The sequence below is a fragment of the Symphalangus syndactylus genome, chromosome 23, assembly GCF_028878055.3.
Source record: "Symphalangus syndactylus isolate Jambi chromosome 23, NHGRI_mSymSyn1-v2.1_pri, whole genome shotgun sequence".
Lineage (NCBI taxonomy): Eukaryota > Metazoa > Chordata > Mammalia > Primates > Hylobatidae > Symphalangus > Symphalangus syndactylus.
In genome coordinates this window covers 15649318-15665272 of record NC_072445.2, presented here as the reverse complement: position 1 = coordinate 15665272, position 15955 = coordinate 15649318, and the positions used below count along the sequence as shown (strand labels likewise).

Here is a 15955-nt window from a genome sequence, read left to right as displayed (position 1 = left end):
TGTTCTAGCTCATTGAGCATCTATTTAACAGTTATTTTAAATTCTTTGTCATGCAGCTCACAGATCTGCATTTCTTTAGGGCCTGTTTCTGGAGTTATATTTTATTCCTTTAATTCAGCCATATTGCCCTGTTTATTTGTATGCCTTATAATCTCTCGCTGGGCTTTAAGCACTTAAAACAAACAACCATCTCTCCGAGTCTTTGTCTAGTGACTTTGCAGAGGAAGACCTTTACCAGTTATCTTGGCTGTTGGTTCTAGGATCTCTCAACCTTTTCCTGACCTCTTGCTCCCCCTGATGTCTGCCTATGGAACTTCAGTGCTAACATTTTGCTCTCTGTTCTCAGTGTCTTCTGTACTCTGGAACCTGTCCAGTCAGTATTCTGAGTCATATGAGATAGAAATCAGTCTCTCAGGAAGCCCCAGACAAGCCAGAATGTTGGACACACAGTCAACTCTTGTTTCTGTCCAGAAGGAGTAGACCCAGTATGGGGGGGTTTCCTCCAACTTGCTCTGTGCTATGCTACATAGGAAGAAGGACATGAAAGGACATGCCAAACACTGAAATTTCCTACCCCTTTTGCTGTAATCTCCTTTTGGTTTTACAGTAGCCTCGTGCTGTAGCTTCTCAGCTCTTCTTCAGAGCTCTCACAAAGGTATTCTGGTCCGTATATTGTTGTTAACACACTAAACACACTCTTGCTGTCTTGACTTTGCTCATATTGTTCCTCTTTAGGCAGGGCCTCCACACTGCCTCTCACTCATTCTTTTGTTCAGTAAATAATCTGAATATCTATTTGGCCATATTGTTGGCTCTGGAAATACAGTGAAAAATGCACAGTACCTGACTTCTCTGTGTCTCTGTTGGGGAAGGATCTGTTGCTTCCTAGTCTACCATCTTGTTGATATCACTCCTCTAATGATTTTCATTTTATTTTTATTTTTATGATTTTTTTCAGACAGAGTCTCACTCTGTCACTCAGGCTGGAGTGCAGTGGCACGATCTTGGCTCACTGCAACCTCCACCTCCCAGATTCAAGCGATTCTCCTGCCTCAGCCTCCCAAGTAGCTGGGATTAACAGGCGTGTGCCACCATGCCTGGCTGATTTTTGTATTTTTAGTAAAGAAGGGGTTTCACCATGTTGGTCAGGCTGCTCTCGACCTCCTGACCTCAAGTGATACACCTGCCTTGGCCTCCCAAAGTGCTGGGATTACAGGTGGGAGCCACCGTGCCTGGCCATGATTTTTATTTTTAAAGCATTTTATTAAGCATTGGAGATATGAGGAAATGGTAGCTGCCCTGAAATAACTTACCTTTCGGCTGTGAAGACAAGATTTATAAATTAAAACTATCAATATTTGGTAGACTATAATAAGTGAGGGGTTTATGCCATAATCCCCAAAGAAACAATCCTGCATGTTAAAATCTCAAAAGATCAAAATCCCCTAAAGTCTAAAATCCCCAAAATCACAATCTTGAAAGATAAAAATCCTGAAAATGTAGTTCTGGAAAAAAAAATATTTAAAAAATTATTTAAAGGACATTTACTTACTTTTTGTTTATTTTATTTTTAGAGACAGGGTCTCACTGTGTTGCCTAGGCTGGAATGCAGTGGCTATTCTCAGGTGTGATCATAATGCACTACAGCCCCAAACTCCTGGGCTCAAATGAGCCTCCTGACTCTGCTTCCCAAGTAGCTAGGACTACAGGCACATACCACCATGCCCAGCTTATTTACCTTTTTTTTTGAGATGGAGTTTTGCTCTTGTTGCCCAGACTGGAGTGCAATGGCGCCATCTCGGCTCACCACAACCTCCGCCTCCCGGGTTCAAGCGATTCTCCTGCCTCAGCCTCCCAAGTAGCTGGGATTACAGGCGTGTGCCACCATACCCAGCTAATTTTATATTTTTAGTAGAGACAGGGTTTGTCAGGCTGGTCTCAAACTGCGACCTGAGGTGATCTGCCCGCCTCGGCCTCCCAAAGTGCTGGGAGTACATGTGTGAGCCACCACGCCTGGCCTATTTACATTTTTTTAAAGGAATTTATTTGAGAATCATGTAAAAACATAACAGAAAGGCTGGGCGCGCTACAGGTGCACACCACCATGCCTGGCTGATTTTTTGTATTTATTTATTTATTTTTTGAGATGGATTTTCACTCTTGTTGCCCAGGCTTGAGGGCAATGGCGCAATCTTGGCTCACTGCCACCTCCGCCTCCCGGGTTCAAGCAATTCTTCTGCCTCAGCCTCCCGAGTAACTGGGATTACATGCACCCGCCACCAGGCATGGCTAATTTTTGTATTTTTAATAGAGACCGGGTTTCACTATGTTGGCCAGGCTGGTCTTGAACTCCTGACCTCAGGTGATCCGCCCGCCGTGGCTTCCCAAAGTGCTGAGATTACAGTTATGAGACACCACACCTGGCCGATTTTTTGTATTTTTATTAGAGACAGGGTTTTGCCATGTTGCCCAGGCTTGTCTGGAACTCCTGAGCTCAGGCACTCCGCCCACCTTGGCCTCCCATACTTCTAGGATTACAGGTGTGAGCCACAGCACTCAGCCTATTTCTTTTAAAGATACTGTTTTGCTTTCTTACCCAGGTTGGACCTGAACTCCTGGGCTCAAACGATCCTCCCAGCTCAGCCTCCCAAGTGGTTGAGACTACAGGCACGTGACATTGCACCCAGCTGAAAAATTCTATGTTCCACAAATGCAGATACACAAAAAAGACATCTCTTCATTTATTGAGGAAGTTTCTTTTTTTTTTTTTTTGAGACGGAGTCTTTCTCTGTCCCCCAGGCTGGAGTGCAGTGGCGCGATCTGGGCTCAATGCAAGCCCCGCCTCCCGGGTTCACGCCATTCTCCTGCCTCAGCCTCCCGAGTAGCTGGGACTACAGGCGCCCGCCAACACACCCAGCTAATGTTTTGTATTTTTAGTAGAGACGGGGTTTCACCGTGTTAGCCAGGATGGTCTGGATCTCCTGACCTCGTGATCCGCCCGCCTCGGCCTCCCAAAGTGCTGGGATTACAGGCTTGAGCCACCGCGCCCGGCCTATTGAGGAAGTTTCGACCTTTTTTTTTCGACATGCGCAATGCTTATACACAAAGCCAACGTGATGATGCACTTTTTTGGAGTCATATTTACAAAATACATAAAACAAATTATAACTCCGTAAAAGTATATAATTTAATTTATACTTTTAGTACTGGAAATGATGCAAAGATGAAATATATAACACAGTGAATTGTAAAAAATAGTGCTAGCAAAGTTACTGACTGGTTCAAAAGTAATTATGCACATGGTAGGATAAGAAGACACATACTTAGCCAGGCGTGGTGGCCTACGCCTGTAGCCCCAGCTGCTCGGGAGGCTGAGGCAGGAGAATCACTTGAACCCAAGAGGCGGAGGTTGCAGTGAGCCAAGATGGCTGGGTGCAGTGGCACATACCTGTAGTTCTAGCTGGTTGAGACAGAGGCAGAAGGATCAGTTGAACCCAGGAGTTTGAGGCTGTAATACACTATGCTTGTGTCTGTGAATAGCCACTGCACTGTGGCCTGGGCAACACAGCAAGACTCCATCATATATATATAACATATTCATATATATATAGTATTTATATATAATATATAGTTTTCATATATATAGTATTTATATATGTGAATAAGCTGACTAAATAGTGGAATAAAAAACAAGAAAAAACACAAAAACTAAAAATCAAATTTAACTTATGAAAAATATATTACAGGAGTAAATTCTGGGCAGTTAGTTGCACAGAGGTTGTCCATAAGACCTGGCTGACTTTTGCAGTAATTTAACTATATTTTGAAGTCTTACCTCACAATTAATAGCTGCGATTAAAATGAAAAATAGGTTTTTTTTCTTTTAGGGCATGGCTCTCCTTGTAGAATACATTCACATTTGACATATACCAACACGATATACACAGACATGAGCATTTCCTATTAAATTTGCCCATCTTTTGTGCTATACTTCTATGTTGTTTTGGGTACACAGAAATCCATTCCACGTGAAATCATATACAGACCACAGATTTGGCACAAATAATACTGGTGATTGAACAGCAACACCATTGTGTATGTGTTTTTTTGTTTTGTTTTGTTTTGTTTTGTTTTGTTTTTTGAGACAGAGTCTTACTCTGTCACCCAGGCTGGAGTGCCGTGGCGTGATCTTGGCTTACTGCAACCTCCACCTCCTGGGTTCAAGTGATTCTCCTGCCTCAGCCTCCCAAGTAGCTGGGACTATAGGTGTGAGCCACCACACCCAGCTAAGTATGTGTCTTCTTATCCTACCATGCACATAATTATTTTTGAACCAGTCAGTAATTTTGCTAGTTTTTTTAGGCAAATGTGGCTTTAATTCATTAAAAGCTCCTGGAATTTCATCAGCTGGAAGGAATGCCAGTGCAGACAAGTGATGCATTTTTATTTTCTTATTAGAGACACGGTCTTGCTCTGTCACCCAGGCTGGAGTGCAGTGGCACAATCTCAGCTCATGGCAACCTCTGCCTCCCAGGTTCAAGTGATTTTCCTGCCTCAGCCTCCTGAGTAGCTGGGATTACAGGTGGGCGCCACCACACCTGGCTAATTTTTGTATTTGTGGTAGAGACAGGGTTTTGCCATATTGGCCAGGCTGGTCTTGAACTCCTGACCTCAGGTAATCCACCCCCCTTGGCCTCCTGAAGTGCTGGGATTACAGGAGTGAGCCACTGCGCCCGGCCAAATAATGCATTTTCAAACGGAACTGTTCGTTGTTGTTGTATCATGTGACTAATCTACTCATCTGAATTTTCTGCCAAAGGCAAATAAAAATAGGATGGGAATAGTTCCACCTAATATGATACAAGTAACATGCTACAGCTACTGTGCTTACAATAAAAAATGAACTTCCCCAGAATTCAGCTTTCAGGATTTCAACATGCTGAATTTTAATCTTCCAGGATTGTGATTTTCAGGATTTTAGATATTAGGGATTTTTAGACTTTAGAGATTTTGATCTTTCAGGATTATGGCATTTGAGATTGTGTTTTTAGGGATTATGATTAGCACTGGTATGTGAGCAACCTATAATGCAATAAGAGCTCAGAGTAGGACTTCATAAGTAGGTGGGGCCTTCAACCTAGAATCGAAGAAAGAATAAGCTTCTCTGGATGGTAAGCTCCTTGAAGGCAGAGACTGTGTCTTTTTTTTTTTTAACTATAATATTTCTAGGGCCCACAGAATGCCTAATAGATATCCAAATTATTTACTGAACAAATGGATAAGCGGAAGGGAAGTACAAGAGACCCTTCTGGGTCGGGGGGATAGTATGAACAAAGGTGAGAAGGCAAGAGTGTGGTTAGTTTAGGAGACAGACAATGAGTAATTTAGTTTGTCTACATTGCAAGGAGCCTATGGGGCCTATGGGAAATACTCAGAAATAGTTGGAGAGGATGACAGGGGCCAGATAGTAAAAAGTTTTTTGTTTTTTTTTTTGAAACAAGACCTTCTACAAGGTCTTGCTCTGTCACCCAGGCTGGAGCGCAGTGGCAGAATCATAGCTCACTCCAACCTCAACCTCCTTGGCTCAAGCAGTCATCCTGCATAGCTAGGACTACAGGTATGCACCACTCTGCCAGGCCAATATTTAATTTTTTTTCGAGACTTCATAGTAGCAGAATTTTATTTAATTAAAAATGTTTTTTAAAAATTAGACATTACAAATTCAGAACCCACTATTTCAATTAACTGAAGAAAAATAGGAGGTTGGGCTAAGTAAGACTTTGACAAATTATATTATAAATCCATCCACAGTGTTATAAAATGAAAAGAACAAAAATAGCAATAGTTTATACATGTCTTTAAAAAAGCAAGTTTAGAAAAAGACCAGATTAAGTCAAGCCTAACCCTGTAAATTATAAAAGAAAGAACCTTGAGATTCATCCAGCTGCTCACTTCCTCCTCTCTTCCGTTTCCGTGGAGTCAGCCACTACTGTTGGTTCTTCAAAACTCCTTTTATGTACCAACTTCTCTAAGAAAACTTTACTGACCCAAGGTCTCAATAGGATACCATTATTTTGTTCTTCCAAAATCTCTATTATAGCACTTCTTATTTTTTTAATTTTTTTTTTTTCTTTTTTTGAGACGGAGTTTTGCTCTGTCACCCAGGCTGGAGTGCAGTGTCTCAATCTCGGCTCACTGCAAGCTCCGCCTCCCGGGTTGACGCCATTCTCCTGCCTCAGCCTCCCGAGTAGCTGGGATTACAGGCACCCACCACCATGCCCAGCTAATTTTTTGTATTTTTAGTAGAGACAGAGTTTCACCGTGTTAGCCAAGGTGGTCTTGTTCTCCTGACCTCATGATCCTCCAGCCTCGGCCTCCCAAAGTGCTGGGATTACAGACATGAGCCACTGCACCCGGCCTATTTTTTTTTTAATGTTAATAATCAATTCATTGTACTGATATTTACATTATGGTATTTGCTGAGACAAACTACAGAAGGTATTGCAGAGTTCTTTTTTATTTTATTTCAATAGTTTTTGGGAACAGATGATTTTTGGTTATATGGATAAGTTCTTTAGTGGCCATTTCTGAGATTTTGGTGCACCCATCACCTAATCAGTATTCACTGTACCTACTGTGTATTCTTTTATCCCTTACCCCCTCCCACCCTAAGCCCCAAGCCCCCAAAATCCATTATATCATTCCTATGTCTTTGCATCCTCATAGCTTAGCTCCCACTTATGAGAACATACAATATTTGGTTTTCCATTCCTGAGTTACTTCACTTAGAGTAATGGTCTCCGCCTCCATCCAGGTTGCTGCAAATGCCATTATTTCATTCCTTTTTATGACTGAGTAGTATTCCATGGTATATATATTCCACATTTTCTTTATCCACTCGTTGGTTGATAGGCATTTTTGTTTCATTTATCTTTTGTATTTTTTTGTTTGTTTCAATTTATTTTAGGTCTGTTCTGATCTTCGTTACTCTTTTCTTCTGCTGTGTTTGAGTTTGGTTTGTTATTTCTCTAGTTCCTTGAGGCATGACCTTAGATTGTCTATTTATGCTCTTGCAGACTTTTTTTTTTTTTTTTTTTTGAGACAAGGCCTGGTTCTATTGCCCAGACTGGAGTGCAGTGGCACAATCTTGGCTCATTGCAACCTCCGCCTCCTGGGCTCAAGCTGTCTTCCCACCTCAGCCTCCCAAGTGGCTGGGACTACAGGCATATGCCACCACACCCAGCTAATTTTTGTTTTTGTATTTTTTGTAGAGACAGGGTTTGCCATGTTGCCCAGGCTGGTCTCACAGTCCTAAGCTCAAGCAATCCACCTGTCTCAGCCTTCCAAAGTGCTAGGATTATAGGCATGAACCACCACACCAGGACTCTTTGAGACTTTTTGATGTAGACATTAAATGCTATGAACTTTTCTCTTAGCACCGCTTTTGCTACGTCCCAGAGGTTTAATAAATTGTGTCACTATTATCGTTTAGTTCCAAGAATTTCTTAAATTTCCATCTTGATTTCATTGTTGACCCAAAGATTATTCAAGAGCAGATTATTTAATGTCCATAGTTTCGAGGGTTCCTTTTGGAGTTAATTTCCAGTTTTATTCCACTGTGGTCTGAGAGGATACTTGATATAATTTTGATTTTCCTAAATTTATTGAGACTTGTTTTGTGACCTATCATGTCTATCTTGGAGAATGTTCCATGTGCTGATAAAAGAATGTATATTCTGCAGTGGTTTGGATCCATTGTTGGGGAGCTAGTGTGGTCTTTTGAGGGTGTTATAGAACCTAGTTTTGTCATATTAGCAAAATTACTTTGCTGATTCCTTCTCATTTGGGTAGACTATTTCAGTGGCAAAATCTGGAACTCAAAGCCTGATATTCAGATTTATTTATACCACAGAGTGATCCCTTGATGCAGTGCTCTCCCCTTTCCCCTAGGGATTGGGCTTCCTGAGAGCTGGACTGCAGTGATAATTACTGCTCTTTTGGGTCTAGCTACCCAGTGGAGCTACCAGGCCCTGGGCTGGTGCTGGGGAATATCTGCAAAGAGTCCTGTGATAGATTCCTCTTCAGGTCTCCCAGCCATGGATAATAGCAACTGCTCTGGTGGAGGTGACAAGGGAGTGAAGTATACTCTGTGAGAGTCCTTGGTTGCAGATATGTTTGGTGGGCTGGCTCTCTCAAATGCTGGTTATGCTAGCAGCGACACTGTCATGTGGATAGATGCAGGACCTCTGGTTAGCCAGGATGTTGCAGGCAGTGGAATTACCCAGTCTGCCATTGATGGGCATTTAGGTTGGTTCTGTGTCTTTACTATTGTGATTACTGCTGCAGTGAACATATGCATGCATGTGTCTTTATGGTAGAGTGATTTATATTCCTTTGGGTATATAACCAATAATAGGATTGCTGGGTTAAATAGTAGTTCTGTTTTAAGTTCTTTGAGAAATCACCAAACTGCTTTCCACAGTGGCTGAACTAATTTACATTCCCACCAGTATTGTATAAGTGGTCCCTTTTCTCCACATCTTTGCCATCATCTGTGATGTTTTTGACTTTTAAATAATAGCATTCTGACTGCTGTGAGATGGTAGCTCATTGTGGTTGTTTGCATTGCTCTAATGATTAGTGATGCTGAGCATTTTTTTCATATGCTTGTTGGCCACCATATGTCTTCTTTTGAAAAATGTATGTTTATGTCCTTTGCCTACTTTCTAATGGAGCTGTTTGTTTTTTGCTTGTTAATTTTAAGTTCCTTATAGCTTCTGGATATTAGACGTTTGACAGATGCATAGCTTGCAAATATTTTCTCCCATTCTGTGGGTTGTCTATTTACTCTGCTGATAGGTTTTGTTGTTGTTGTTGTTCTTTGCTATGCTCTTTAATTAGGTGCTGTTTGTCAATTTTTGCTTTTGTTGCAATTGCTTTTGGTGTCTTCGTCATGAAATCTTTGCCAGGGCCTGTGTCCAGAATGGTATTTCCTAGGTTTTCTAGAGCTTTTATAGTTTTAGGTTTTACTTTTAAGTCTTTAACCCATGTTGAGTTGATTTTTGTAGATGGCGTAAGGAAGGAGTACAGCTTCAATCTTCTGCATATGGCTTGCCGTTATTCTAGCGCCATTTATTGAATAGGGAGTCCTTTCCCCATTGCTTTTGTCGACTTTGTTGAGTATCAGATGGTTGTAGGTGTACGTTTTTATTTGTGAGCTCTCTATTCTATTCCATTGGACCGTGTGTCTGTTTTTATATCAGTACCATGCTGTTTTGGTGACTGTAGCCTTAAAGTATAGTTTGAAGTTGGGTAACAGTGATGCCTCCAGCTTTGTTCTTTTGCTTATGATTGCGTTGGCTACTCAGGCTCTTTTTTGGTTCCATATGAATTTTAGAATAGTTTTTTTCTAATTCTGAGAAGAATGTCATTGGTAGTTTGATAGGGATAGCACTGAATCTGTAGATTGCTTTGGGCAGTATGACCATTTAAACAATATTGATTCTTCTTATCCATGAGCATAGAATATTTTTCTATCTGTGTCATCTCTGATTTCTTTGAGCAGTGTTGTAATTCTCGCTGTAGAGATCTTTCACCTCCCTGATTAGCTGTATTCCTAGGTATTTTGTTTGTGTGTGTGTGTGTGTGTGCATGTGTGTGTCTGTTGTGAATGAGATCATACTCTTCATTTGGCACTCAGTTTGGATACTGTTGGTGTATAGAAATGCTACTGATATTTGTACATTGATTTTGCACCCTGAAACTTTACTGAAGTTGTTTATAAGATCTAGGATCTTTTGGCCAGATACTATGGGGTTTTCTAGGTATAAAATTATTTTGTATTTTGTATTTTTATTTATCGATTTACTTTTTCTTATGCTACCTTGTCCAAGACCTAGTTATAACATTATATCATCTTCAAATATAGTTTGACTTCTTCTCTTCCTATTTGGATGCCTTTTACTTCTTTTTCTTGCCTGATTGTTCTGGTTAGGAATTCCAGTACTATGCTGAGTAGGAGCCGTGAGAGTGAGCATTCTTATCTTGTTCCAGTTCTCAGGTAGAATGCTTCTAACTTTTACCCATACCGTATGATGTTGGCTGTGGGTTTGTCATAGATGGCTGTTATTATTTTGAGATACGTTCTTTCAGTGCCTAGTTTGTTGAGGATTTTCAACATGAAGCGATGTTGAATTTTATCAAAAGTCTTTTCTGCGTCTATTGAGATGATCATGTGGTTTTTATTTTTAGTTCTCTTCATGTGGTCAGGGTGTCCTATTTCAGAGCCTTTGGGTACTGCTTTGTGAAGAAAGACCTAGTGTTCTCTATGAGCCAAAAAAACCCCTTCTTTTTCAACTCCCTTCCAGCTTACTCTACCTACATCTGTTAACTGTTTTCTTACTCAATTTGTATTGTATTTATTTATTTTGCATACAGAGTGTCACTCTGTCACCCAGGCTGGAGTGCAGTGGTATGATCATAGCTCACAACAGCCTGGAACTCCTGGGCTCAAGTGCTCCTCTCACCTCAGCCTCCTGAGTAGCTAGGACTACAGGCACACATTACCATGCCCAGCTAATTTTTTTTATTTTTGATTTTTGTAGAGATGGTCTCACCATCTTCCTCAGGCTGATCTTGAACTTCTGGACTCAAGCAGTCCTCCCACCTTGACCTCCCAAAGTGCTAGGATTACAGGCATGAGCTACTGTGCCCAGCCAAGTTATATCGTTTCATAAATTTTACTTTACCTACCTTTTGTTAGCTTGGACTTTCTGATGTGTGTGGTTTTCTTTTTTTTTTAGAGTCTTGCTCTGTCACCAGGCTGGAGTGCAGTGGCGCAATCTCGGCTCACTGAACCCTCCGTCTCCCGGGTTCAAGTGATTCTCCTGCCTTCAGCCTCCCGAGTGGCTGGGACTACAGGCGCCTGCCAACATGCTTGGCTAATTTTTTGTATTTTTTTAGTAGAGACAGGGTTTCACCATGTTGGCCAGGATGGTCTTGATCTCTTGACCTCGTGATCCACCTACCTCAGCCTCCCAAAGTGCTGGGATTACAGGCGTGAGCCACCGCACCCGGCCAGATTTTCCAGTTCTTAAAATAACAGTTGTGTTTACTTCCCAATTCCTTCCATTTTCCATACTTGACTAACCTAGCAAATCTAAATTGCAATTAAATTGGCTTTCATGACTGCATTTCAGAATCTTGTAATGGAAATGTTAATGGCATGAGCATTCGTTTAAGTTGGCTAAAGCCTCCTTTGCATGCGAAATGTGCGTTTGTCATCCTTCCATCTCATCCACCCATCCAAAAGTCATTAAGTCTTTCCCCCTCTGGGATATACCAAGCAAATATAAGACACAGCACCCAGTGGCAAGCAAGCTGTGTTCTCTAACCTAGTGATTACCCCTTTGATGGTGGGTAGAGACCCAGATTGAAGACTAGTGGTGGTTTGGGCTTAGAATAATTCATCTCCTTAAGAATCATCAGTTTTCCTTCCTTATTACCATCTCTCCACTTCTACTCTTTTTTTTTTTTTTGAGACAGAGTCTCACTCTGTCACCCAGGCTGGAGTGCAGTGGCGCGATCTCGGCTCACTGCAAGCTCCGCCTCCCAGGTTCACGCCATTCTCTTGCCTCAGCCTCTCGGAGTAGCTGGGACTACAGGCGCCCGCCACCACGCCCGGCTAATTTTTTTGTATTTTTAGTAGAGACGGGGTTTCACCGTGGTCTCGATCTCCTGACCTTGTGATCCGCCCGCCTCGGCCTCCCAAAGTGCTGGGATTACAAGCGTGAGCCACCGCGCCCGGCCCACTTCTACTCTTATATTATTTTTTTCTTTCCTATTTCTTGAATTCAATCATATGTTATAAAAACTGAAGATAGGCAGTACTGACCTGGAACCTTGACTCAGCTATGTTCTATGTAAATGTTCTTGAGAATACTTACTGTATTAGTCCATTCTCACATTGCTATAAAGAAATACCTGAGACTGGGTAATTTACAAAGAAAAGAGGTTTAATCAGCTCATGATTCTGCAGGAAGCATAATGGCGTCTGCTTCTGGGGAGGCCTCAGGAAACTACAATCATGGCGGAAGGTGAAGGGGAAGCAGGCACATCTTACATGGCTGGAGCAGGAGCAAAATAGAGAGTGTTGAGGTGCTACACACTTTTAAACAACCGGATCTTGTGAGAACACACTATCACAGGAACAGCTTCAAGAGGATGGTGCCAAATCATTCATGAGAAACTGCCCCCATGATCCAGTCCCCTCCCACCAGGCCCCACCTCCAACACTGGGGATTACAATTCAACATGAGATTTGGTGGGGACACAGATCCAAACCATATTATTTACCCTCTCTGATATTCAAGATCCTCATATATAAAATTGGGATAATAGTATCTGGGCATTTTAGGGCTAGAGAAGATGTGAAAAATACCTGATACTTGATGTTCTTTACTAATTGTTATTGCTGTTATTATTGTATAATCGGCTGGGCGCGGTGGCTCACGCTTGTAATCCCAGCACTTTGGGAGGCCGAGGCGGGCGGATCACGAGGTCAAGAGATCGAGACCACGGTGAAACCCCGTCTCTACTAAAAATACAAAAAAAAAATTAGCCGGGCGTGGTGGCGGGCGCCTGTAGTCCCAGCTACTCGGAGAGGCTGAGGCAGGAGAATGGCGTGAACCCGGGAGGCGGAGCTTACAGTGAGCCGAGATCGCGCCACTGCACTCCAGCCTGGGTGACAGAGCAAGACTCCGTCTCAAAAAAAAAAAAAAAAAATCATTGTTTCCATTTTCTCAACAGCATGGGAGACTTTTTAGATAGTGCTCAGTGCTCGATGTTATGATAGAGTGAGGTAAAGTATGGGTATCATAGGAATGGAATTGGTAGTTATTAACTAGAGAATCATAGGTCAGACATCTCCAGGACATCAGAGACCCAAGAATGCCCCATACTACAGAGGAACTCATGAGAACTTTAAATAGGACAAATTTCCTTTAGTTGCCTACTTTGATTTCTTCCTAGTGACAGCGTGCATGTTTCAATGTTCTTAGCTATTCAAATATGTGTACAGGTTAAAGCTTTGTTTTAAGTTTTAAACAAAGTGGACCCACTTAATATACTCAACATGTTTTCTAGTTTTGTGCTCACTTTACCAACATTGGCAGTGTTTTGCCAAAAGGGCAGAATTCAGCAACAGCTTTGTAGATAAACTGCCAAGACAGATTTGAAATCACATGCCGAACAGTGTGGACTAGGTTAATAACTAGGGTTTTCCAAATGTGCTATCACCCCAAACCTCATCATTTGGCCCTTTCTAGGGTCCAGAAATCTTGCTACTACTTCTTACATTTCAGAAATCTTACACACATGCTGTGATAATCTTGTCCACCTTTGCCTTATTTTAACCTATATTTTTACCCATACCAATAAGAACTACTGAGTGAGAAGGTTTGATATAGGTATTTTACATGGATTTATTTGCGCTATTTGAATTTCAAGTTAGAATCACCTTTCTAAAATCTTTCAAAAATTGTTCGAGTATGGAAGAAGTTATTGGAGTAGTGTTTCTTGTCAGTGCTTAAATACTTTATTATTATAATTTTGAAATTATTTCTACTATAAGAATTAATGAGAAAACATTTACTGAGAAGCAAAAGAATAAAAGAAATATTTGATTATATTTATTCTTAGTGAGTTTTTTCTAGCTGCTATTGAAGACTATATGAATCTGAACAGTATGAGGAAACTATAGAACTACAGAAATACTGTGTCAAGGCTGGGCGTGGTGGCTCACACCTGTAATCCCAGCACTCTGGGAGGCTAAGGTGGGCGGATCATGAGGTCAGGAGATTGAGACCATCCTGGTTAACACGGTGAAATCCCATCTCTACTAAAAATACAAAAAATTCACCGGGCGTGGTGGCGGGCACCTGTAGTCCCAGCTACTCGGGAGGCTGAGGCAGGAGAATGGCGTAAACCCGGGAGGTGGAGGTTGCAGTGAGCCGAGGACGGGCCACTGCACTCCAGCCTGGGCAACAATGTGAGACTGTCTCAAAAAAAAAAAGAAAAAAAGAAATACTGTATCAATAGAAATACCAAGTTTTAACAAGCACAAAGCCAAGAAAATCAGTGATGCTAGATACTGAATTTCTATGGCACTGATCTTTGAACACCCAGCAGGAATAAACTACTGAGTGCAGATACCATGGCAATGCAGTTAAATTATTTTAGTGTTTTAAGATTTAAGACATTCAATTAGTCAATCATTTTAGTTAGTTGATATTTTTGTAATGTTGCCTAATCTTGTTTTGGCTGATTTCTACACCTAAAGCATAGTGTTTGGTATATTGTAGGCGAGCACTCAGAAAATGGTTTTTTTTGACTAATTTCTAGTGATAAAGTGCTTGCCAAAAATACCCTTTCATGGAAGCTGGTATCCTTGAACAACCCAGTCCTCATAATAACACCAGGTTTCTAGTTGGAAAAAAAACACGTTTAAGTATGTCATATTTTTGGGAGCCATTAAAAATGGCATCCTTAGGCCGGGTGCGGTGGCTCAAGCCTGTAATCCCAGCACTTTGGGAGGCCGAGGTGGGCGGATCACAAGGTCAGGAGATCGAGACCATCCTGGCTAACACGGTGAAACCCCATCTCTACTAAAAATACAAAAAAAAAATTAGCCGGGCGTGTTGGCAGGCGCCTGTAGTCCCAGCTACTTGGGAGGCTGAGGCAGGAGAATGGCGTGAACCCGGGAGGTGGAGCTTGCAGTGAGCCGAGATCGCGCCACTGCACTCCAGCCAGGGGGACAGAGAAAGACTCCGTCTCAAAAAAAAAAAATAAATAAATAAATAAAAAATGGCATCCTTACCATGCTTGTTTTTTCTCTTTGCAAGCAACACACCATGTGTGTGAGCTGTTTATTGAAAGCCAAGTCTTTTTAAACATTTGACTTTTTTGCCTGCGCATACCCAATTTTGTTTATACTAGGACTTAGGCATTTGCCAGTACATACATATGTAGCTAGGAAAGCATGATAGTCTTACATAGTGCCCTGCAAGGGAGCTAGAACTGGGAGAGAATAGGTTAAATGAGCTATCATCACAGAATTTCAGAAGACAATTGTCTCTGCTCAGTTAATTTATCAAAGGGAAGCAGCTCCACCTAGAATTACAAATCAAGACTATCAGGTAACATGAGTAAAAGATGCCCAGGAAAGATTTGGGGTCAAGTTCTTAGTTCTTTATATCAGGAGCCTTGTGCAGGGGGTGAATGGTAAAAAAACAGTACAGACTTTGCCTTAAGGAGTTTGGACTATGGTTAGTAAACCAGATAAAACAATTGAGGACTGTGAACAATGAGGTGTTCTTTGAGGGAGAGATTCACTGGGTAGTAGAATGGTCAGGAAAAGCCTTTAAAAAAGGACAGGACCTAAGCTGGCTTTGAGGGTTAGTACAGAAGAGGAAGGATAGCATCTCAAGGAATTGACTGTTCTTGGGACATCTGAAGAAATAGTGAGTAGACCAGTCCATCTGGTTGTTTGGACGCAAAGAAAGGGTGGGAGATAATATGAGAAGCTTGTTTGGGGTCAGATTGTGTGTGATACTTTTGAAGGTCTGTCTAAGGAACTTGGACTTTATCATACAGACAGCCCATTAAAAGCAGAGGTTATGGGTTGTTGTGGTGGTTGTTTTAATTTTAGTTTGGAGTAATGTTTAATGTGAAGTATGGATTTAGAAGCTCAGGAGAGTTAGTGGTGAAGAAAAATGATTAGTTTATTTCAAAAATGATAGCTCTACTTTTTTTTTTTTTTTTGACATGGAATTTTGCTCTTGTTGCCCAAGCTGGAGTGCAGTGGTATGGTCTCGGCTCACTGCAACCTGTGCCTCCCGGGTTCAAGCAATTCTCCTGCTTCAGACTCCCGAGTAGCTGGGATTATAGGCGTGCACCA

General features: G+C 41.6%; 1 protein-coding gene and 1 non-coding gene across 34 annotated transcripts in view; one reads left to right on the top strand and one right to left on the bottom strand.

Moving 5' to 3' along the window:
* Positions 1-15955, top strand: part of USP49 (ubiquitin specific peptidase 49) — a 98264-nt gene that overhangs the window by 44545 nt on the left and 37764 nt on the right. The window lies entirely within an intron of this gene.
* On the bottom strand, positions 14084-14223 carry LOC129473871 (small nucleolar RNA SNORA8). Its single transcript, XR_008654399.1, has one exon. It is a non-coding gene; the product is annotated as a small nucleolar RNA SNORA8 (small nucleolar RNA).